This window comes from Dermacentor variabilis, unplaced genomic scaffold (assembly GCF_050947875.1).
Source record: "Dermacentor variabilis isolate Ectoservices unplaced genomic scaffold, ASM5094787v1 scaffold_13, whole genome shotgun sequence".
Classification (NCBI taxonomy): domain Eukaryota; kingdom Metazoa; phylum Arthropoda; class Arachnida; order Ixodida; family Ixodidae; genus Dermacentor; species Dermacentor variabilis.
The window spans coordinates 29714454-29737146 of record NW_027460291.1 but is presented as its reverse complement, the minus strand read 5'-3'; the positions used below and the strand labels follow the sequence as shown (position 1 = coordinate 29737146).

At 45.1% G+C, this 22693-nt stretch overlaps 1 protein-coding gene across 4 annotated transcripts in view; it reads left to right on the top strand.

Moving 5' to 3' along the window:
- The first annotated feature begins 1619 nt into the window (after nucleotides 1-1619).
- Nucleotides 1620-22693, top strand: part of LOC142566835 (putative phospholipase B-like 2) — a 190982-nt gene continuing 169908 nt past the window's right edge. For all 4 annotated transcript variants that reach the window (XM_075677732.1, XM_075677731.1, XM_075677729.1 and 1 more), the window contains exon 1: nucleotides 1620-1706. The gene's annotated coding sequence lies outside the window, so the exon portion shown is untranslated. The remainder of the gene's footprint in view (nucleotides 1707-22693) is intronic.

Here is a 22693-nt window from a genome sequence, read left to right as displayed (position 1 = left end):
TTTTTCGTCCAAAATTCTTATAAACTCCTCTTCTGTCGATGTATATCCATTAACTTCCCAGCTTTATCTGTCTTCTGGTCCTTTCTATTTTTATTTCTTTTTTTCCTTTGCTTGCCTCTGATTGCCTATATACCTTTCCCTCACTCTGCTTTCCGGTGTTCACATTCCTTTCAAATGTTGCTAATATATGCGTGGCAGCTTTGTGCCATGTGAGTAGTGTCCCAGTAAAATCCCGAAAACTAGTGTAGTTAAAGCAACAAAACCGGATTTGAAGGGCAGCGTAATAATGACTAACCACATTCGCTCTCTTTCAAAAAGATCAGATGGACCACTTCATCCAAAGGTACTCGACGCGCGTGCGCCTTGAGTAGTTTTTGCTTGTGTCAGTGTTGTTCCCGTGCAGTTACCGCTCCATATTGGGCAGTTCATATTAAGCATAAATCGTCTGATGTCCGTGTGAAGCGTCTCCGTCTTTAAAGTTAGTAATTTCTCACTCAAGTAAAACAACCTTCTACCTTTCTGCGTCAACCAAAACGCACAGTTCCTCCCCACCTTTCCCACTATGTCCGATGGGGGTGACGGGTTCGATTCTTGACCGCGGTGCCTGCATTCTGATGGGGGCGGAAGGCAAAAGCACTCGTGTATTGTGCTGCGGGCCGCATCAAAAAACCCAGGCGGTCGAAATTAGTCCGGGCTCCCTCACTATGGCTCCCTCCTAACCGACTGTTCTCGATGATGGGAACTGGTTTCGACGGTGGCAATCGCCTTTGTCGCTATATTGATTTATTGCGAGAGCATTACCCTCGTCGACAAACATCGTGACATGGGTTCCGTCGCGTTTTTTTAAGCAAAGTGAACATTGTATATCTTTCATAATAATGTTTATAAGATTCGACAAGGTAAGAATAGCGAAGAAGTGAACTGAACACGCTGCTATAAGTTAGGCGTTGTACTATGCACCGAATTCAGCACGCGCTGTCCAGCTATGACAGGCTTCGTCAAACTTGAGCTATGACTCGGTTCCTAAATATTCAAACGATGCACGTCTGTAGTTATAGGCCTACATGTCTTCTAATCTGAGCTTCGTTCACTTTAAGCTTCATCGATACTTGCGCATGAGGTTGGCATCATGCGGCTACCAAAGCGGAGGGGAAATTTCAGCCCAAGCGTTTGGCCAACCGTACCGGCTCCATACCCGTGTCGCGGAAAGGTACTCGTAGATATCTGATACTTTGCATCTGAGTATCGATCTTCAGCGATATTCTTCGCAAAAATAATGCGTGACGAAATGTAAGAAATTAAATTACGTGTTTTTACGTGCCAAAACCACGATTGGATAATGAGGCACGCCGTAGTGGGGTACTCCGGAAATTTGGATCACCTGGTTTTTTTCACGTGCACCTTAATCCAAGTACACGCGTGTTTTCGCATTTCGCACCATCTAAATGCGGCCGCTGTGGCCGGTATTCAATCGCGCCACCTCGTGCTTAGGAACCCAACACAACAGCAACTAAGCCATAACGGCGAGTGAGGAAACATCACCATGACAGCCTTATCAATACTGCACAATCAACGAACTGCTCGTGAAACAATAGGCCACATTTATCCAGGCCAATAGATTAGTGCTGCCTTGACGGCTGTCCTAGAAATCTGTATTTTCTGAAGCCTAGTGCAGCGGCCCAGCGTGCTTCCTTCCTGCGGCGAAGGTATTTAGTGGATCTTATCCTTTCCATTTTGTCGTGATATCGCTAGCGCTGAACTTGGTTTCACAGGGTAGCAGAGTTTTTCAACTTTAGGAATTCGACCTCACGTACGTGAACTGCATCAGATGTCGCGAAGACCATGTATCAGCATGCCTGAAATCACCATCCAACTGAGGAGAGCCTAATTTTTTGCGCTAAAGTTATATTATAACCAGCTTACCACAAGAAATTCTGCCACTAGCATCGCTCTGAACTCTGAAAACGTTCTTTCTCGCGTTCCATATTTTCCACTTCTGACTAACCCATAAAAGCTCGATGACCATAGTTTGATGTTCTTTCTCTGATTATGGCGTACTGTTGGTGAAAACAATGCCTCGACTGGTGATTTCTGTCAGAATGAAACAAAGCTCGTGCACTTATATTTAAGGGCCTCGCACGACATCGATGTTGCAAAAGATAGTCTGGAACTGTCTAATGTCACGTCTCGTAACGGACGCGTTGCTTCGAAACTTTAAATTCAATCCATTGCTGAATTAATCAATTAATTTATCGATTAATCTGCCGAGAGATGTTGCAGCGATTTGAGAGTTTTTCTTACCTTGAATAAGCTTCGTCTAAAGCGAAACGAATCACTACATTAACGAATGTCAAGCTTTATTGTAGAGAAGGTATCATTTTGAGAACTCTTATTCAGGTGAATGCAAATGGATACGTTAACAATGCTCTGAAAGTTTTCAAGTTACTCACCGTGTTTGCTTAGTGCATGTGGCATTGCGCTGCTAAACTCAAGCTCGCGAATTCGGTCCCAGCCGCGACGGATCCATTTCGATGAGGGCGAAATGCAAAAAAAAAATAATAATCGAGTACTTTGAATTACGTGCACGTTAATGAATCCCAGCTGGTAAAAATTTATCAGGAGTCCCTCGCTACTACGTGTCTTATCATACCGTGATTCTCGCACATAAAACCCCAGATTTTATTTTTTTGCATTTACAATTTGCCGACTGAACCTATTGCTTAAGGATTAGGCAATCTCCGATACTGTAGGTTGAACGAATTGGTTGGTGTGTTCCATCATCCTTTATAGGTAGAAATTTAAAAGTTCTAGTCATGGTCATCCCACTATTTTCAGTTCATCATTGAAATTCAGAGCAGAAAAACCAATATGGTCATACACACAAAAGAAAAAAGCTGGGCTCTCCGCAGGCATCCTAATTTGAAATTTCAGTTTGAAATCACTTTCTTTATGCCCCTCGCTCCGACAGTGACCGCCATTTTGGAATGGATTGTGTGACGTCTGTGAGGTTCGAGGCTACCACTGTAACGCCTGCTCCGGATGAGTCTGAAACCACATAGAATGCCTTCCTCCGCATACTCTGGCACTCAACGGCGAAGCAAGAGCGCGTCGTTGAATTGCGCCAGCAATTCTTTTACTCGCGCTATAAAAACAGCTGAAACCAGAAGACGCCTGCAGAGACTACATCGACCTGGCCGCCAAAGCGAACATGCAAAAGGCTAACCGTCGCTTAGAGACCGTGACGTATATGCGGCTCCTGCAGTTGCTTTCGGTTTTTGCAGTTAGTAAAGCACCACCTTCGAGAGTGGCTTCGCTTACTTCGAGGAAGCCGTTATGGAGGTGCGATTTCATTTCGACATAGTCAGTGTTGGCATGGTGTTGTACGGTTCAACTACGATGTAAAACTTGCAAAGAAAAATATTTCAACACACCGAATGCAGTCAAGCTTTGCAGGTTTACTGTGGGACGCGTAAGCATTAAATCCACTGCAGAATTCAAGCTCGAAAGTTTAATGGCATGATCACTTTCATTTGTTGCTTGTCTCCTAAAGTTTAGCTGGTCTAGCTATTTTATTTATATGGTAATTCAGTTTAGCCCCGTCAGCCTTAACCTGGTACCGCATTAAAAGTCAGTGAGCCTAACTAGATATTTGCCGAGCACCACAAGTAGATGCATCATATGTAAATGGCACCGACGATCACGTAATTTAGCCTTAAAGATACGCAGTCCTTAACTAGTGCGCACAAGCTTGAGCTTCCAACACTAGACCAAGGTTTATGAAAGGCGTCACACAAATTTTGGATAATTTAGCCGTCGCATTATTTGAGAGGCGAAAAATAAACTGTATGCCCATGGGTGAATAATAGTGCTTTTGCAGCCTTGAGAAAACAGACCAGGCTCGTGTCTACCGACATACGACCAACGAATAAGCGGCGAATATTGTTCGTTCTAAGGACCGCTAGAAACCGTCTAAATGCTATGAGCGACAGAAAACCTAGTGACCATGTATTTCTTTTTTTTGCGCTGCATAGCATATATGTTAATAATAGACACCAAAATAAGCGTTAAATTTCTCTTTGTTTAGAAATCAAATAAAAAACAACAGATGCAATAAATAGCAAGAAAGTGTTATGCGAATAACGACATGTGGAAAGAACACAGCAATACTGTGGTAGACGAAACTAACTTTTGTTGGGCGAACCTGTGCCCACAAGAGCAGGCTACACTTAAAGAACGGCGGCAAACATAGTCCGCGATCGTCAAAATCTGGTCGGCGGATCAAGCGCGTCGGCTTTTATACATCAGTCATCCAATGTTCCAGAGTAATCGCTGGGACCCACGTGTCTTCAACAAAGTTCAAGACTATTCGCGTTGCGCATACATGCAATCAAATTACACAAGGTTCGGTTACAGACAGCGGATGGAACCATCGATGACATTCCGGAAACTTCCGATACATGCAGGCACGTCCTGCGCTGTGCGATAACATTTGCTGGGCAGTGAAACGTGGTCGCTCTGTAAAGATAAACAAGTACACGTGTCAATACCCTCCTCTTAAAGAGCATCGACCCGATGCTGCAAACAAACGAAAGTAATAAACAAAAACACTCGTAGCAATGACAACACAATTAGGAAGTTCGTCAGAGTGGTAAAAGGGCTTAAGGCGCACCACGTGGACCACTTCAGATCGTGCGCGGCGCCGCTGTGAATGCGAAATGCTGTCTGGCACCACCTCATAGTCCAGTTCACCAATACGTCGGATGATCTTGCAGGATCCGATACAGCGTCGCAATAGTTTCTCACGGAGTTCTCGTCGGCGTATCGGGCTCCAAACAAACACGGTCGTCGGGCTGGTACTCGACGTAGCATCGTCGGAAGTTGTAGTGTTGGCTGCCGGTACGCTGCTGGTTCTTTATCCGTAGGCGGGCGAGCTATCGGGCTTCTTCGGCGCGCTGGAGATAGGTGGCGACGTCAAGAATCTCTTAGTCGCTGGTTCTTTGTCTTGCGTTGCAGTTAGGTCTTGGAGTTGGATCACGGCTGCATCGAGTTGACCTGTGGCTGGTACGTGGCATCGTCAGGTCGTCTTTCGTCGACGTATTCTTTGCTTCCAGATTTCGTCGGGACGGGGGCGTATGGTTATGTCGTCGAGATAGCCTCTTCGGCGTCTTCGTCGGTGGCGGAAGATCTTCGTCAGTTCGACGAACAGCAACCGCACCTCTATCAGTTGCTGCTTTTAGTTTTCCGGATACGGGCTCGCAGAGTGGTCCCCGGGCTGGGCCAGTGTATGGACGGCGCTGCGACGACACGTAGCGGCCTCGCGATGTCGACGGGACGGTCGTCGGCAGCTCCACTGCGTAGTGGCGAGGTAGTCGGCGGTATCGCGAGGTCGCACCTTCCCCAGATGTCACGTGGTAGTGAAGTATAAAGAACACGGTAGCAATACTGTGGAAGAAGAAACTAACGTTTATTGCGCGAACCTGTGCCCACAAAAACAGGCTACACTCGTTCTTCTGCCTTTTATAGCTATACAGTCGACGTCGCTGCTTAACCTGTTGGAAACTCAGACCACGAGCTTCGCACTGCGGCCGTGATCAGCGCATCGTAAACCACGGTGCATCGACGCAGCTGTCTAGAGCGATCGCTACGGACGGCGCTTGCGTCGACTTCTCGCTCACGTGATACCTCATTCGGTACCCGCCGGCGGCGATCAGCTATATAAGGGCCCTGTGGATTGTGCATCGTTGGTATTTGCGGCGGTTGTGAAAAGCGCTAAACATCGTTATTCTGCCTTTGATATCTGAGTGCAGGTTGATAGCGTTGTAAACATTATCTCAGTGCACGCCGCAAATCCCAAGCCCAGTGCCTATGATTATATGTGCACAGTATGGGTGTAGACATTGTTACATATCGAGCGTGGATAGGTAGCCATAGCCAAAGACTACAGTGTAGCTGTAGTGAAAGGGTTCGTTTTTATGCAGCTGCTGGTTTATTCATTACATGATGCCCGAGAGGGCGACTGATTGTTCTCATGTTTTCTGCGGCTCATCTCCGAATCTGCTGTGGTGACATTGAAGTCAATCCCGGCCGTGACAAGATCGACAAGGTTCTTGATGATCTAAACGATGCCGAATCTGCGCGTGAAAATTTTCAAAAGGAAATTAACAGTGAGATGAAGGACATTTTATCAGGTATAACTGACCTTAAGAAACGCCTTTCGAAAGTGGAAGATTTGCTAGACGATTCTTTGAGAAATGCCACAGTGTTATCCGGAGTCACTAAACGTGGCAATGACATCAAATGCGATCTTTCATCCTATTCTGATAGGCGGGATTCTGATCCTAACATAGTTGAACTTGTTGATGACATCAACAATCGCTTCCGCAGAAAAAATTGATATTCAAAGGCTTGCCCGAGGCACAGAAAGAAGACTACGAGGCTTCTCAAGTTGTCATTGAAAGCTTCAGCAGAGATCACTGTGGCCTCGAGGTAACGGATATTGAACGTGCACATCTCATTGGATCTCGCAGGCAAGGGTAGCAGCGGTCAGTAATAGTGAAGTTTCTAAACACAAGGCAAAATGCAGTATTCGGGCTAATTCCTACAAGCTACAAAATTTAAAATTAAAGGTTTGGATAGATGACGACTTTTCACCTCGAATACAATTCATGCGCAAACAGCTTCGCCACTTTGCTCGAGCGAATTGTCAACCCGATGAAAGGTTTAAGCAATATTTTGATAAGCTAAAGATAGGCAGAAAATTATATCGGTACCAGCATTCCGAGGGCAGGGTTATGGAATGGGTCCAGCGAAATGCAAACTCATGACGCAGTTGCCACGCACAGAAGACAGTGGGACACCTACATTTTCTATAATTTCCGCCAACTTTGGTAACATCCCTAACAAACAAGATCAGCTTACTTCGCTCATTCACGCTTGTAATGCAGATATTATAGTCGGAACGGAAACGTGGTTAACTCCTGAAGTTAGCAATTCTGAGTTACAAATTTTAAATTTATTCACTATTTTTCGTAAAGGCCGTGTGGATAAAAAGGAGGCGGTGTCGTAATAGCGGTACAAAGCATATAAAGGTAAAACCCATTTCTACCGAAAGCATTCTTGAAACTATTTGGGTTGCATGCTATTTACCAGCTGTAACTTTGGTTACTGCAGCATGCTATAGGCCACCTGACTTTCTACAAGATATTTCTGAGAAACTGCAGTCTGTGTTAGGCTCCGTACAATCCGAATATAATACCTTTTGGCCGGCGATTTTAACTTTCCAGGCATAGAGTGGTCGGCTTTAAAATCCCCTAGCATGCGCCAGACACGCGATTGTGCAGATTTTGTTCACCTTTTAGAATATTTTCAGTTGTCTCAACTTATCAACATTCCTACGCGGCACAATGCTATTCTTGATCTGCTTCTAACACACCCCGAACGTGCTACCATGGATGTACTAGAGTAGGTTAGGGACCACCGTTTCATACATTGCACCTTTAAAACGCGAACCCGGAAGAAACCGCGACAAAAAAACATTTATGACTATTCCAAACCAGACCCCAAAGGCTTCAACTCTGAGCTGTTTGAATTTTACCTGTCATTCATGCAAACGTATGAAAACTGTTTGTTGCAAGATAACTGGATTCGTTTTGAAGACGAGCTATTAAGACTGCGGCAGAGACACATGCAAAAAGATGGACCTGTGAAACAACAGACAAGCTGTGGTTTACCGGAGAGATTAAGCGATAGTTGAGTAAAAAGAAACGTGTGTTTCGAAAAGCAAGAAGCGCAAAATCTGTTGAAGCTAATTCAGACTATTTATCGCTTTCTAAGGAATGTGCATTACATATTGAGGACGCCAAATGTAAGTTTTTCAACCAGGATATTTCGCAATTTCTAAAAACAGATTAAAAAACCCTTTGGAAGTTCATTTCTGCCGCACCTACAAAGAGTTACCTATTTTTGACACTGAGTCTGGTGCTGCAGTTGATGTCATGTATGCTGCTGATCGGTTTAATTTATTCTTTTGTACTGCATTTAAAGACGAGAAGCCTCTAGATATGTGAACACAGTTTTCTGTTGGTTCTCCATTTATGGAATATATACCTGTTACAAGTGATGCTATTGTGAAAGCTATTGAGCATTTACCATCGTTTTCTAGTCCTGACCCTGACGGTACTTGTACTAAGCTACTAAAAATGACAAAGCACAATTCTACTTTTTATTGTTTCAACAGTCTCTCGACACTCTCGACATTCCAGACGACTGGAAATGGGCACATGTGATACCAATATACAAAACGGGCGACAAAAAGAAGCTAAGAAACTATTGGCCTATATCCCTTACGTCTGTTGTATGCAAACTATTTGAACACGTCTTCTCAAATCGTGCAGTACATGGCCAGCGACCACATTCTATTTGCAAACCAGCATGGTTTTCAACGAGGCCGGTCGTGTCAATGCCAGCTTCTTGAACTAACTACAGGCATTCACCTTAACCTTCACGAACTTACACAAACTGATGCCATATTTATAGATTTTGCTAAAGTCTTTGACCGTGTGGCTCATAACCGCCTCATATATAAAATGAAGCTGATTAAAGTTGACGAAAAAGTAATAAACTGGGTTAAGAATATTTAAGTAACAGACGACAAGCTGTCGTAATTAATAATGCCCGTCCATCATTTCAACCTGTTCAGTCCGGTGTGCCTCAAGGCTCCGTTTTGGGACCCATTCTGTTTTTAATTTATATAAATGATATTCATCAAAGTATAGCCTCGGAAAACCGGTTATATGCCGACGACTGTGTTCTGTATCGGCCATTAAAATGTAAGGCTGACTGTGATAAATTACAAAATTCTTGAACAGATTGAAAGATGGTGCTTAGACTGGCAAATAAGAGTAAATACCTCGAAAACTAAACTTATGAGATTTACTACTTGCAGTGAAATTACGAAACACACATACTTTCTTCATGGTGAGGCTGTAGAAGCTGTAGAATCATTTAAATATCTAGGTGTTCATTTTTCTTCGACTTTGTCTTCGCATAATCATGTGGGTTGTCTTGTTTCCGCTGCATGCAAATCTCTTGGGCTTCATTCGTCGAACGCTTCGTCAGGCTAATAGTGATACCAAGCTTCTTGCATATACCACCGTACTTCGTTAAAAGCTTGGGTATGCCTTATTTACATGGAACCCGCACCAAACGCATCTTATTAACAAATCAGAATCTTTTCAGAACAAGGCAGCGTGATTTATTACAAGTAACTATTCACAGCATTCAAGCATCACCAAAATAAAACATCACCTAGGACTCGTCCCATTGCAGACTAGAAGAAAGATATCTCGGCTAACTTTCTTCCATCAGCTTTTTCATCCCCCAAAATGTCTTCTCTCAAGCACACATGTTACCAGCCAAAAGGAAATTCCCACGAATTGATCGCGACTTTAAGGTCGAACAACCATTTGCACGTACTAAACTATTGCGGTTTGAATGGCTGCTCTTAGCCATTTCAGAATGGAATCATCTCCCAAGTAATATAGCCGAAATAACTGTCCATATTACATTCAAACAAGGACTTAATGAAACATACGGAAATTAATAATATTAACATTTCTTCCTGCATTTCTTCAGATGTCAGCGGATGTAAGATTATTCTTTGTGTAATGTGAGAATAATTGGCATATGATGTTGCCGAATGAGAAGTGATCTAAAGGTTGCATAGCATGTACGACTTCATATAGGGACATTCGACATACATGCACGTTGCCTTATACCTCTGTATATCATTTGTTCCCCCCCCCCCCATGTAATGCCAAAGCTGGGCCTTTAGGATAAATAAATGAAAAAAAAGAACGGCGACAGCGGCGAACATAGTCGACAACCGTCAAAATCCTATCGGTGGGTCGAGCACGTCGGCTTTTATACATCAGTCGTCGAATGTTCCAGAGTAATCGCTGGGACCCGCGTGTCTTCCACAAAGTTCTACACAATTCGCGTCGCGTATATATGCAATCAGATTACAGAAGATTTTGTGACAGACAACGGATAGAACCGTCGATAACAATCCTGAAACTTCCGATACATGCGGGCGTGTCCTGCGCTGTGCGATAACATTTGCTAGGCGGTGAAACGTGGTCACCCTGTGAAGATAAACAAGTACACGTTTCAATATATTCCTCTGCATGTCAATGGTGCCCTTTTAGTCATCCTATTTCACTTTGTGCTTGCAGTAAACAGTTTTTAAGCGCGCAGTGCTCCAGGCTTTCACTAGTTTTGCGTGTAATGTCGGCCAAAAAAGTAAACGGACCACGGCTGAAGTGGCCGGAGCGGCAGCTGGGCCACACCGAGGCGCTGCTATCGCGCTCCGCGCGCTCACGGCGAGAGTGTCCCGAGTGACGCCAGACTTCGTCCTCACTCTCGCGCGGGGCCTCGTCACGCTTGATAAATTTCTAGTGCACCGTTCGGTTGCTCTGCTGCTGACGCTCGCGACGAAGGGGACCTTGCGTCGCCGGTAGGCCAGCACATGGCGCTGTCGTGCAGTAGCGGGCGGCCGCAGCGCATCAAAGCGCGGCACTCAGACGGAACGAAGACCCGTTCTGATTGTTCTTTTGCTTATGTTCACCTTCTCTTTCATATTAGGGCATGTCGCCGGCGTCCACCGCTGCTCGATTTTAGGCTGCATAACACAAGTAGCTGCAACAGCGGTTATAGTGATGCGCGCTTTTTCACGCCAGCCCGATAAGTTACAAGCGCAAAGCTTTACTCAGGGCACGGCTTTTCTGTCAAGATTACTTTTACGGCAGTGTTTGCAGCAGTAGGTTTACTATTTACATGAAGGACGCCTCTGAAAACTGATTTAGTTAGCTACTACAATGCGTAGGCTTTTATGAAACTTAACAAAAGTACGGCCAGGAAGAGATAATTGGGAAGACGAATCGGAGAAGCTAGTTAGTCGTGACAGTTCATTCACGGAAGCATTCCATGGCTTGAAGGGGTCCTCAGTGCGATGAAAATTTGCCGTCGACCGCGATGACTTGGCTTACTCGCCTTGGCATCGAGTCGTAGAGCGCCGCCTGGCGCCGCCGCTATAGCTTCGGACGTCCGCGCAGCGCTTCCTACTATCTAACTTATTGCGCCGACGTGAAAGAGCGCGCGTCACCGTAGCCGCCGTTGCGGCTACTTGCGTTATGCTGCCTAAAATCGAGCAGCGGTGGACGCCGGCGACATGCACTAATATGAAACATTAGGTGAATATAAGCAAAACAACAATCACAACAGGTCTTCGTTCTTTCTGAGTACCGCGCTTTGATGCGCTGCGGCCGCCCGCCACTGCACGACAGCGCCTTGTGCTGGGCTACCGGCGATGCACGGTCCCCTTCGTCGCGAGCGTCAGCAGCAGAGCAACCGAACAGTGCACTAGAAATTTATCAAGCGTGACGAGACCCCGCGTGAGAGTGAGGGAGAAGTCTGGCGTCACTCGGGGCGCTCTCGCCGTCAGCGCGCGGAGCGCGATAGCAGCGCCCCGGTGTGGCCCCGCAGCTGCTCCGGCCACTTGAGCCGTGGTCCGTTTACTTTTTTGGCCGACAGTACATCCCGGCCGCGGCTGTGGCATTTCGATGGGGGCGAAACGTGGAAATGTCTTTGCAACGTGCATTTGGTTCCCGTTAAAGAACCCTAGGGGGCTGGAATGAATCCGGAGTCCCCCCTCCCCCATTGCGTACCTCATAATGTGATCGTGGTTCTGGCAGGTAAAACCCCACAATTAATCTTTTTTTGCGGGTATATTGCTGGGGTCATTCCTCACGTAAACATTTCTCTAGGGAATGTCATTAAAACTGCGGCGAGGCAAAGTGGCCTTACTATGACCTTGTAACAAGGGATCTTATACTGTCCTGTGACTTGCGCAGCATGGCCTCAGTCGCTTTTGCGCCATTAAACCCGAATTAACTAACTAATAGGACCTTGTACAGGAGAATTTGTTTATATGTTCAAGTAGTTTATTTTATTTATTTATTTGTTCAAGGTACCCCCAAAGACCCTGATGACGAGAGTATTACAAGGGGCAGGCATTGTTCACAGATCGTACTAGTACAACAAAAAGTCATTTGACTTAACAGTTCTGCGGAAACCCGCAAGGTGGAGAGAAGTAATTAATAAGGAGAAAATCAGACATCCACCTTTCGTAGCAATTTCTACGAAAGAAACGCAAACGGGTTCCTCGAAAGAAAAGCCTCACAGTTGAAAAAAAATTCGTCCCGGTCCGGGGCTCGAACCCGGGACCACCGCCTTTCCGGGGCAGCTGCTCTACCATCTGAACTAACCAGGCGGCTAGCAGACGGCAGAACGAAGTCCAATTTGTCGACAACACGAAGCAAAGGATTATTATTATTATTATTATTATTATTATTATTATTATTATTATTATTATTATTATTATTATTATTATTATTATTATTATTATTATTATTATTATTATTATTATTAAAAATAACTTAAAAAAGAGCAAAATAACAATGGAGTGAAAATGTAGGCATTATACAAGATGAATCACAAATATTGCACAGAAAACACTGGGGCATATTAGGAGAACATAAGGTAACTGTAATGAAAAGCAAACCTCCACAGATTGGAAACGAGAGAGAAAAAAAGAAGCACTGCGAAGTCCCAAAATGATAATAATAATAATAAGATTAAGTGGCAAGTCGTGAGCGAATTAGATCTTGAAACTTAGTTAGGTCGGGCAGAGTGGCAATGTCTGATCGCAAGGCGTTCCATTCAGTTATTGTGCTCGGTAAAAATGAATATGCATGTTGCGATGACTGGCAGTTAATGTGTTTGGCTTTATATGAATGGTCATCGCGTGGAAAGATAACTTGTGGTGACTGAAAGAAATCAACATGAAGGGAAGAATGGTGATAAAGCTTCTGGAAAAGTGACAGGCAGGAAATGTTACGACGAAGTGATAGGTTGTCCAACTCAGCTTTATTCTTTAAGGAGGCGAGGCTGGTGTAACTAGCATAATTTGAAAAAATATATCGCGCAGCAGGATTTTCTAACGCTTCGATGTTACTGATGATAGTAGTTAGGTATACCAAATGACAGACGCGTATTCTAGTTTGGGATGGATTACTCTCGTGTACGCTAGATATTATTATGCATTAGAGCTTTTCTTTAAATTTATGTTGAAGAAGTCCGAGAGTACGGTTAGTGTAGGCAAGGCTAAGGTTAATATGATTATTCGATGATAAGCCTCACTGAAGATTGATACCAAGTTACTTGTAGCTTGTGGCGAGTGCTACAGCGTTGTTATCAAAGGAGTAGGTGCTTGGGATTCGTGGCCTATTGGTGAAAGACGAGTTTAGCTTTGGAAATATTCGATGACATTATCCAATTAGGATACCATGCATATATCGCATCTAGGTCCGTTGGTAGTCAGCGGCTATATGTGTTATGTGTTACACATCGATAAACTACACAATAATCTGTAAATAGACAGATTTTTGGCGTCACGCGACTGGCTAAATCATTAATATAGATTAGCAAGAGTAAAAGTCCATGTACGGTACCTTGAGCAGCTCCAGACGTAACATCAGCATAACATGAGTTAGAATTGTTAACTCATGTAAACTGAATTCTAGCTCAGAGAAAATCGGTTATATATTATATTATATTAGGTGATTATATTAGGTGAATGTTAAGTTCTGTAAGTCGAAGTAACACCCTCTGGTGTGGAGCGCGATCAAATGCCTTAGAAAAATCTAAAACCATTGCGTCAACTTGAAACCCAGCATCTATCAGTGCGCGTATGTAGTTATGAAATCCTGCAAGTTGGGCGTCGCATGAGTAGCCCTTGCGAAGACTTTGCTGATGCTTGAAAATAAGGTTGTGGTCTTCAAGGAAATTGATGACTTGACTGTGTATGATATGCAGAACAATGAGTGTTTTGTTGATTACTGTAATAATTCACCGGGTTAAATAGCAGCGTGTTGTGCACATCTGTAGCACTGGAGGGTGCCTAAAAATTACAACTTGTTCTAACGTCAAAAAGAAGCAACCTGAAGCTGCAAACCGCGAAAGCACCCGTCATCCCCAAAAGAACACTTTTACCTGCTGAACAACGCAACAACACCGCTAAATTTAGCACCAGGCTCACTATACTTGCTCCAGTGGTTAAGTGCCCACTCGCAGCTGTGCTGCAGCACCCGCGGCGAAAACTTCGCGCCATGATCAGTCTACCATCGCACTTATCTTTTAGGATCGCGTGACCTCGAAACTGGATGTTGCAACAAAAGTATAGGTAAAGTACCAGCGAAGCTTCTGTAGGAGCGCACATCAAAATCTATCCACGTAGGTTGCAAAGCACGGACCGAAAAGCGTGCAAAAACTCATTGCCATGGACATCATCCAGTGCAGCACAACTGCAGCACAACTAGGTTAAGAGGGGGGAGGGAGTGAGATGAACACTCCAGCAAGTAAGCCTATGGGAACCACAATGTTTTCAAAAATGTTGAATGAGAATAGTACAAATGAAAAACAACAATTGCGTTAGAAATGCTTTTGGTGAAGTGTCCTTGTGGTTTGAGTTGTCGGTTAATTCACCATCGCGCTGCGTTCTGCTGGCCTCCTGGTTAGGTCAGACTGTAGAGCGACCACCCCTGAAAAGCATTGGTCCCAGGTTCGCATCCCGGACCAGGACAAATTTTGCTCTAAGTACGAGGCTTTGTTTCTGAGACACACGTATGCGTTTGCTTTGCAGCTTCGTGCTACATACGGGTGGATGTCAGTTTTCCTTTAATGAAATGGATTAGTTTTCCAAAAAAGAAATGTTGGTTCTTTTTTCTATTGGAACATTCTATTGCCTGTAGGACTTTACAGGCAACAAGACTGGTAGGTCGAAATATTTTCTGAATGATAATATCGTACAACGCCGTCTTATTTGATAACTGTTGGATATGAACACATGGCGTCGTAGGCAATCGTGCAAGCTTCACTCTGCGCAAAGGTTTCGCATATCTTGGCGCTGCCATAGCACTTTCCATCTATTGAAACTCATGTTTTTTTTTTCGTCGTTATATTCAGTGCATAATTCTAGGCAAATAAAAGTGAACTTGTTTTGAAATCTCACCGGCACTGTCATTCATTTCCATCCTATTCCCTCAGTCTCAACGAACGTATAAAAGCGATTGCCGTGATTAACAGCCTAATTATGTTTGCCTTAAATACAAGCCACTATAATAAATTGTTGACACGCTGGGGCCTCAGCTGAGGCTCGTCGTAAGCTCAGAGATGAAAAATAACTGCTCGAGTGCAGTCGAAATACCAGACCCTAAAAAATTGAAACGTACACACCAAGCAGTATAAGATCCCGACGTCACTTTCATTTCCAGGAGTGAAGTCATACGCTGAAGACACGCTGGAGCCGTGTCACAAAATATAGGACTGCCCTGTATCTTAAGCTGAAAATAATTAAGATGTTATTGACGGCTATTACTTCTCTACGTTTCGAATAGGATGGCAATGTATGACAGGCCAGATAGGTTTTAAAAGTAACGTCACTTTTATTCGCCTAGAAATATGCTCCTAATATACATGACTAACAAAACCTGTTGGTGCGACGAAATGCGAAAAAGATACGTGGAGATCAGAAAGGAAAGAAGAAAAAAAATGACGAAAGCGGTCATTCCTTCTGCTCGTAGCTGGCTTCAAGGCTTAAATAAACATTTTCACTGTGCTCGTAACAGTTTCGTAGAGGTGCGGTGTACATCTCCTAATGCCGCAGGCTAGGTTGCTGCAACTTTGCCAAAGCCGCCTATCTACTGGGCCTCCGCCGCCCTCATTTGACATGCCCGATACGTCAGCGTCTTCAGGCCAGATTCATGTAAGCACTACCGGGAGCTGCACACTTTTGGAGAAGCCGGAGAGAATATGTCGACGAGTGCCTCACGAACTACGAAAGGGTAAGCCGGTCGAATACTTGGGCTCCACCGCACAGGTGTTCAATGCATGCTGTGTTTTTCCTTACCGACACAGCGCTGATTTCTTACGAGGACCAAGATGACACGCTCACTTCATGGGACTTTTACGTTCAGAAGCTCAGAGCGCTTTTTTGAGACTCAAGGGAGAAAAAAGAGAATACGCCCAGAATAGACGCTTTCCCAAAGGGTCCAGGTTCCCGGTGAGGACTGTTCTACATATATTCAACAAGTGCTAAAAATGTTCGATATAGTCAACTCTCAAATGTCTGAAGACGGTAAAGCTGGGCATTTGCTGAAAGGAGTAGCTGAAGACGTGTACAATTTCTTGATCAGCGAAGAAAGTTTGAATTACGTGTCTGACGTCATTCCTCACTGCAGAACCTTTGAGACGCTGAAGATGAGACGGATAACACCGAAGTTTGGTCGGTTGTCTAAATTCATTACGGTGGAGAGTGTGCATACGAGCTCACGTATTGACCTTCCGTCAACCATACGGCAGACTGTTCGGGAGGAGTTACTCTGCCAAGAGATATCCCGCCGCACACCCGGCCTCATTGCTGCGTACTCACTCCACGAGATGATAAAGACGGTTATTTCAACCCAGTGGAAACCGACGGTTCACGCAGCGACCATTGAGAATAAGTCTAACTCACAGTCAAGAGGGACCACCAGCTATCAGGCACCTGATTACGACCAATGCTCTCGCCGCATGTACTCCTCCCGGCGGCCGATGCCTAGCCATGATGAACGTAACCCATCTGCTGGCTACGCGGTCGACATCAACGTGCCTGACTTCATTGAGAAGCATCGAAATTTTGGGCCTCTGCCGGTATGTTTCCAATGCGATGTGGTGGGCCATATAACGAGGTTTTGCAATCGTTGCTGAACACGGTCCAATGGTCGATCCAGGTTTTCAACGGGGACACATTTCCTGTGAGGACCCCTTTACTGTCGTACTGCACCTCTTGGTCAGCTGGCGCTCTTTCCGGCAATTATTACTGGCGCAGAAGCTTGCGGAGCCGCTCGCCGGCTTCTGACTAGAGTTTGACGCTACCAGAATCTTCTCGTGCACCCTGTTTACCTCAATCTCCATTGCCACTTCGCCGCGCCTTCGCGAGCGGAAAACTAGGTACCGCGCCTGATGTGGGCGAGGTCGCTCGGCGCACACTATCGACAAAAAGGTCCCTGCAGTTTTTATGACTAAGAAAAAAGCGCAAGTACGTGTTGGCGTTTCTACAATGACTTTAGTGGATACAGCAACTGTACGTATAATGAGCCTCGCTTTTAAAGCTTTCTTAGGGCTTGACGTTTCATTTCGGTGGGACCAGGCTGCCTCGTTTCAAGGAGTCAGCGGCAAGGTGTTGAGCCCTGTTTGTGTGTGCACTGCCCACGCATCTTTCAGTGGTGCGTTTTCGGATTGACGTACGGCGTGATTTTCAGTAGGGACTCTTTTGCAACAGTGTGGTATGGCCATTGACTGCCACACGGAGGAAGTTTTCGTCGATGGCCATGCTTCAGCCGGGCTCTTGGAGCCAACGGGCAGTCAAGATGAACTTCGAGACTGTACAGGTATTGTTGTGCCGGCGTCACCGCTGTGTTCGTGACCGATGTCTGTCTTTACCTACTTTAATCCACCATTATGCTTGGGTTAAAGTGCAATACCTACATGTGCTATCTTGACGTTATTTTCGGAAGAACATTCATTCAGCACTATAGGCGCCTGGATATTGTATTACGCTGCATCAAAAACGCTGGCCTGGCCCCTAACTCAAAGAAATATCAATTTGGTGACTGTGAAACCCTTGTACTAGGTCACCTTCTTGACAAGGGCGGTATTGAGCCTGATCCCCTCAAGGCGGCAGCTGTTGAGACATTCAGTGCACCGCCATCAGTGGAGCAACTTCGTGGTTTTCTGGGTCGTTGCTCTCATTTTCACCGATTTATTTCTGGTTTTGCTAAGGTTGCCTATCCTTTGACAAGTATTCGGCATAGGTGTGTGTGTGCTAATATTGGAAACTTTCGAATAATGAATCGAACAGACTGCTATAGAATTTGGTCTTTGAACCAAATGGTCACTATTCATAAATATGAATATTTTTTGAATACCTTTCCAATATTTCAAAACGTGAACTGCACCATATTAAACATAAAATTGGTGCAAAAGTGAACTACATTTTCATCCCCGTGGGCATAGTATAGACATGAAACGTGAAACTTGTGCAATGGAGCAGGCTACGTCACTTAACTAGTTATACTTTACAGATTGCACAGCGATCATTCGCGCTCTCTGAAGAGCCCTCTACATTCGAAGGAACTACTTGTTTGGTTCCAATGCTCTATTGGCGCTTTGAATAAGCAACACTTCATAACGTACTACGTAATGTTAACTTTAAAAATACTCGGAGTAAACATTGCGCTAACGACCTGTTTATTCAAAAGCTCTTCGAAAACTATTCGATATTCTGTTCCCTTCTGCCACTATTCGAGTTACGTTCGATTCAATCACAAAAATCACTATTTGCAGACCCCTAATTCTGTCGAAAGACGCCCGGTTTGAGTGGAAATTAAAATTAAATTATGGGGTTTTACGTGCCAAAACCACTTTCTGATTATGAGGCACGCCGTAGTGGAAGACTACGGAAATTTCGACCACCTGGGGTTCTTTAACGTGCACCTAAATCTAAGTACACGGGTGTTATCGCATTTCGCCCCCATCGAAATGCGGCCGCCGTCGCCGGGATTCGATCCCGCGACCTCGTGCTCTGCAGCCCAACACCATAGCCACTGAGCAACCACGGCAGGTGGTTTGAGTGGAAATGTTAGTGCGATTGCGCATTTCGCCAGATGAAATTCCTGCTAATATCCCGACCTATCCTCCCCCGCTTCAATCCTACAGCGCCGACTGAAATGCACATAGATGCTAGTGGCCTCGGTCTGGGTATCGTCATGGTCGAACGCTATCATGACCGTCAGATCGTGATTGCTCATGCAAGCCACTCATTAAGCAAACCTGAACGCAATTACACGGTGAGAGAGCAAGAATGTCTCGCTGTAAACTTTGCGGCTTAGCGATTTCGTTCTTGTACGGACGCCCATTCGTAGACGTCACTTACCACCGTTCCTCTTGCTGGCTCATGAACCTGATCTACCCTTGCGGGTGCCTTGCGCGCTGCGCTCTTAGGTTACACGAATGTGGTTTCACTGTTTCCTACAAGAGTGACCGAAAGGATGCTGACGCAGACTGTCTTTCCTGGATGCCGCTGACCACAACCAAAGACAACGCAGACGATTTTGATCATCTAGTTGCCTCGCTGGCATTCGCTTTTCCTTATATCGATGTCTTCAAAACCGAACAAAGGACACATACCGAATTGGAGCCACTCTTCACTACGGCCCACTCTATTGCAACAAGCAGCTACTGTGCATGTGACGGGCTCCTGTAAAAAAAGGACGGGTGAACGCCTCCTTCTAGTCGTGCCAGATCGTCTCCGGCCGACAACCCTTCAGGCTGCACATGATAACTCTACCTACGGTGTTTTAGAAACAGTGCGGACCCTTTATCGCATTCAAGCAAGCTATTTCTGGCTGCGAATACGAAATTCGGTTAAGTTGGATGTGACCAGCTGAGCGCGGTGTCAACGTCGGAAACCTCTAAACACTACCCCATGTGGTCTTCATCAACCTGGGCGGGCTCCCAGCTTGACTTCAGCGACTTGCCATTGATGTGTTAGGCCCTTGACATCAGTGTTAGAATGTGAACCGCTGGATAATTGTGTGCAGTAACTACGTCACCCAATACCGCGAGGCGGTGGTCATACCATCAGCCACTGCCACCGAAGTGTCGCTCTTCCCACTTTACTTTATTTTTCTGCGACATGGATCACCTTCTGTTATTTTAACCAGCTGCGGGCCGCCAATTCACAGGGACATCTTGGAAGAGCCCCTACGGTTATGTGACTCGTAGTTGAGGCACTCGACGCCGTATCATCCATAAACGTACGGCTTCACTGAGCGCACTAATCGAATGATCACCTATACGCTTTCAATGTAAGTTGTGTTCGATCACAAGAAGTAGAATTTGCCAAGTAAATTTTACCTTTTATTACTGACGCATAGAATGCCGCCAAACATGTGACCACCGACTACAGCCCGGTCTTCCTTTTATATTCTCGCTCCCTCCGGTATGCACTTGGCACTGTCCGCCCCTTTTTATCACAATGACAGCCATGCGGTCGTGGACACACTACACCTCGCTGAACTGGCTCGGCGACTTGCGCATCTGCGGACTTTGGCGTCGCGAAAAAAATGCTAAAGCATGCCACGATGGACGCGATGGGCCTGTTACTTATAATTCCTACGTTATAGTTCGGATTTGGAGTCCCACAAGGAAGCTTGGTGAGTGATAATAGCTCGTGGCAGTCTAGGGAGGACCGTATGTTGTCCTTAACAAGATGAGCTATGTGAACTATACCCTGGCGCGCATTACGAACTCTGGTAGACGCTCCGCTGGGGCACAAGTCGCGCATGTTGCCAGGTTGAAATCATACAGACTACGACAATTCAGTCGACTCGCCAGGTGGGCTTTGCCTGCGAGCAAAGGTATGTTGCGACGAACTATGAAAAAGAGACGTGGAGATCTGAAAGGAAAGAACAGAGAAAAAAAAACGAAGGCTGTGCAGCGGCATACCTGCTGTTCGTAGCCGATTTAAGGCGTAAATATTTTCCCGTGCTCGCAACAATATGTTTCAGTGGATGAAAAGCACTATGGCCAGAATACAGCATCATATCTCAAAGTTTGGGAAACATTTTTTCTTGAATCATTGAAGCTCTCACAATTGAAACCAACACCTTGTATATATATCCCGCAGAAAAGACAGCGTTGCAGCACATTATTATCTATAAAGCATTTCAAGCTACCAATTTTACTGCCTTTAGGGCGCCTAGAGCTTCTGCCATGGAGAGTGAACGAATCTAACGTGACTTCTGATCGCGTGGCTCTCCGTATTTATCGTCATAACTGTTTCACTGGCCTAGCGCAACGTGAAACATGAGCAGTACCTGTTTTATTTTTAACTTCTTGCGCCCTAAAACTCCTTTCAATTTACATGTGACACGTTAAGCATGGAAGCATATCTCATTCATAACAAATTATGATGGACTGTGAATCAATGTGTCGAAGGTACATAGGTTCGTTCCGAGGCTCTGCCGACTCCACGGAAAGGAGGGAAGGTGGTAGGATGATGTTTTGTTAGTCCTTTCCAGTGAGTGCTCTAATCATGGAATAACTATCCTCTGATTGTACACAGTCAATTGCATTGTGGATTTGTATTATAAGAATTGAATCACTTGGTCGCAGCATTTTCACAATTAAATTATTTGCTGAAAGCGTTACGAGGAAGAAAACACTATACCTTCGCTATTATTTACGCAACGCGCCACATACAACATACCGTCAAACACGCCAGTTCCTTGAACAAACTGGTCATGCATAGCAGTACTCAGCACATTGAAATCAAAGGAAGCAACGTGGAAGTGTGCGATCAAGACGGGTGACCCAGAATGCCAAGTCATGCTGGCAGAATTGGCTAACCGCGTCGCGGCCACATAGCAACCACGCTGGCTCCTCTGCCAGGGACTCAACAACTTATTTGCCCTTCCAATAAAGTTTACTTCTCTCTCTCTCTCTCTCTTGACTATGCATGTCACTTAATGTACCCGAAGCTCAATATGTTTTTTTTTTCCTTGCTATCACTGTACGGAAGTTGCAATATAAAGTGAAGCGCGCAAATGCCTGCGCCAGACTGAAGGGCATATAGAAACCGTTCGAACGATCCCGCATTTTACTTCAAGAAAAACGACAAGTTACTAGAAAATAACAGCCTTTATTGAAGTGCCCGAACTGTTTCACAATGTTCAAACATTCGCTTTCGTACAGCTTCAAGTGTGCGTAACGCTACGATCAAAACGCTGTTCCGAAAATTTATCTCTTGATAACTTACCTATATATTCAAGTGCAATAATAATAGATATGTCTCTCCGTGGAAAATCACTTCTTTGGTGCCGCGACTTAGCAATTTTGGAGGCGTCAGATCAAACATCAAACGTAGTAGCGCCAAAAATTAGCCTAATGTATTACGGCAACTAATCGCGAATCGGTGGACAGCCTCAAACAGAAAAAAGACAAGGACATGGGATAATTGGTTCTGCATAATTCTGAATGCGACAGGCCCACTTGCGACGAAGTCAAAAACCGAGGAACTGACTAAGTTGACGCGTTTGTCGCAAGTGGCGCTGCTGCGTTTTACAACTCATTTCGCCAGCTGTACTCGCGCGCTTGCCGAATCTTTGTTTTGCCGTGACTCAGCCCACTTCACCAATCAGTCACCTGCAGTGAACTATGTCACTGTTTACGTCATCGCAGCGTGGTCGAACATATAAAGCGACGGCACATCGCACGACACTACAGCGCACAAACTCAACCTAATACACACGGTATAGAAGTGGAAGCGTTTTTGACAAACGTATTTATTTGTTTACTTGGAAAAATTGCAGCGCTGTGCAGGCGTGGTTGCAGGGAGAATATAGTAAGCATACAAATACATAAAAGCCATGCGCGTACAGCATAATATGTTTGGGAGAAGGTAGTAAAAGCACGACATTCTTATTAAATAACATTATTTATAAATGGCAGCTACATTGGACATCAAGTGAGCCAC